This window comes from Arachis hypogaea, chromosome 12 (assembly GCF_003086295.3).
Source record: "Arachis hypogaea cultivar Tifrunner chromosome 12, arahy.Tifrunner.gnm2.J5K5, whole genome shotgun sequence".
Classification (NCBI taxonomy): Eukaryota; Viridiplantae; Streptophyta; class Magnoliopsida; order Fabales; family Fabaceae; genus Arachis; species Arachis hypogaea.
In genome coordinates, this window is record NC_092047.1 from 55,956,545 (window position 1) to 55,959,395 (window position 2,851).

General features: G+C 30.7%; 1 non-coding gene across 1 annotated transcript; it reads left to right on the top strand.

Annotated features, from left to right (window-relative positions):
- The first annotated feature begins 390 nt into the window (after window positions 1-390).
- On the top strand, window positions 391-498 carry LOC112731798 (small nucleolar RNA R71). The gene has a single exon (XR_003167557.1). It is a non-coding gene; the product is annotated as a small nucleolar RNA R71 (small nucleolar RNA).
- The last annotated feature ends 2,353 nt before the right edge of the window (window positions 499-2,851 follow it).

The following is a 2,851-nucleotide window of genomic DNA, read 5'->3' on the forward strand; positions in this document are numbered from 1 at the left end:
ACCTACGTAATTTACCTCTGCTATTGCAGTGTTCTCAGGATCATAAGCTTCTCCTTTAGAAGATGCCTCTTGAGTACTGTTGGATGTAGCTTGCATTCCATTCAGACTCTGGGAAATCATATTGACTTGCTGAGTCAATATTTTATTCTGAGCCAGTATGGCATTCAGAGTATCAATTTCAAGAACTCCCTTCTTCTGAGGCGTCCCATTACTCACAGGATTCCTCTCAAAAGTGTACATGAACTAGTTATTAGCAACCATGTCAATGAGTTCTTGAGCTTCTGCAGGCGTTTTCTTTAGGTGAATGGATCCACTTGCAAAAGTATCCAATGACATCTTTGATAGCTCAGATAAACCATCATAGAATATGTCCAGGATGGTCCATTCTGAAAGCATGTCAGAAGGACACTTTTTGGTCAGTCCTTTGTATCTCTCCCAAGCTTCATAGAGGGATTCACCTTCTTTCTGTTTGAAGGTTTGAACATCCACTCTAAGCTTACTCAGCTTTTGAGGAGGAAAGAACTTGGCTAAGAAAGCCGTGACCAGCTTATCCTAAGAGTTCAGGCTGTCTTTGGGTTGAGAGTCCAACCATATTCTAGCTCTGTCTCTTACAGCAAAAGGGAAAAGCATGAGCCTGTAGACTTCAGGATCTACTCCATTAGTCTTAACAGTATCACAGATCTGCAAGAATTCAGTTAAGAACTGAAAAGGATCTTCAGATGGAAGTCCATGAAACTTGCAGTTCTGCTGCATCAGAGAAACTAGCTGAGGTTTCAGCTCAAAATTATTTGCTCCAATGGTAGGAATGGAGATGCTTCTTCCATGTAAATTGGAATTTGGTGCAGTAAAGTCACCAAGCATCCTCCTTGCATTATTATTATTTTCGGCTGCCATCTCCTCTTCTTGTTCGAAAATTTCTGAAAGGTTATCTCTGGATTGTTGTAATTTAGCTTCTCTTAGTTTCCTCTTCAGAGTCCTTTCAGGTTCTGGATCTGCTTCCACAAGAATATTTTTGTCCTTGCTCCTGCTCATATGACAAAGAAGAGGGCACAGAAAATAATAATAATAATAATAATAATAATAATAATAATAATAATAGGGATCCTTTATACCATAGTATAGAGGTCCCTGTGTGAGTAGAAGAAAAGAAGAAGAAAATCTGAACTCAGAAAGAGAGAGGGAGTTCGGATTTTTGGTGAGGAAGAGATGTTAGTGGATGAATAAATAAATAGAATAAGATGAGAGAGGGAAAATTTCGAAAATAATTTTTTTTGAAAAAGAGTTAGTGATTTTTGAAAATAGTTTTTGAAAAAGGTTAGTAATTTTCGAAAATTAAAACAAAATAAAATAAAATGAAAATAATTAGTTAATTAAAAAGAATTTTTGAAAAAGAGGGAAGATATTTTCGAAAATTAGAGAGAGTTAGTTAGGTAGTTTTGAAAAAGGATAAGAAACAAACAAAAAGTTAGTTAGTTAGTTGAAACAAATTTTGAAAAGATAAGAAGTTAGGAAGTTAGAAAAGATATTTTGAAATAAAAAAAAAATTTTTTTTTTTGAAAAAGATAAGAAGATATTTTTGAAAAGATATGATTGAAATTAGTTTTGAAAAAGATTTGATTTTTTTAAAATCACAATTAATGACTTGATTCACAAGAAATCACAAGATATGATTCTAGAACTCAAAGTTTGAATCTTTCTTAACAAGCAAGTAACAAACTTGAAATTTTTGAATCAAAACATTAATTGATGATGTTATTTTCGAAAATTATGTGATAAAGATAAGAAAAAGATTTTTGAAAAAGATTTTTAAAATTTTCGAAAATAACTAAGAAAAATGAAAAAGATTTGATTTTTGAAAAAGATTTTGAAAAAGATAAGATTTTTAAATTGAAAATTTGATTTGACTCATAAAAACAACTAGATTTTAAAAATTTTTGAAAAAGTCAAATCTAAATTTCGAAATTTTAAGAGAGAAAAAGGGAAAGATATTTTTTTGATTTTTGAATTTTTATGATGAGAGAAAAAAACATGAAAATTATGCAATGCATGAAAATTTTTAGATCAAAACAATGGATGTATGCAAGAATGCTATGAATGTCAAGATGAACACCAAGAACACTTTGAATGTCAAGATGAACACCAATAACATATTTTTGAAAAATTTTTATTGCAAAGAAAACATGCATGACACCAAACTTAGAAATCTTTAATGCTTAGGCACTAAGAATTCAAGAATGCATATGAAAAACACCATACAACACAAAACAAAAAATCATCAAGATCAAACAAGAAGACTTACCAAGAACAACTTGAAGATCATGAAGAACACTATGAATGCATGAATTTTCGAAAAATGCAAGATGAATATGCAATTGACACCAAACTTTCAACTTGACTCAAGACTCAAACAAGAAACATGAAATATTTTTTATTTTTATGATTTTTTGATTTTTTTTTTGTATTTTCTTTTAATTTTTTTTTTCAAAAATCATTTTGAAAAAAAAAATAAGGATTCCAAAATTTTTAATATGAATTCCAGGAATCTTATGCTCTTTAGTCTAAAGCTCCAATCAAAGGGTCAGGCATGGCTTAATAGCCAGCCAAGCTTTAGTATGCTATTACATGCATCAGCTAATTTGCTAAGAAAGACAAAGAAGCTCTTCTCTTGAGTATAAGTGAAACCTCTGTCCAAAAGAATTTAGACATGGCTTTACAGCCAGCCAGGCTTCAACATGCTTCATGAAACACTAGAATTCATTCTTAGAAATTCTGAAGAAAAATATATTTTTGAAAACATTTTTATTTTAAAATTTTTTTCGAAAACAAAGAAGAAATTTTTGAAAGATTTTTG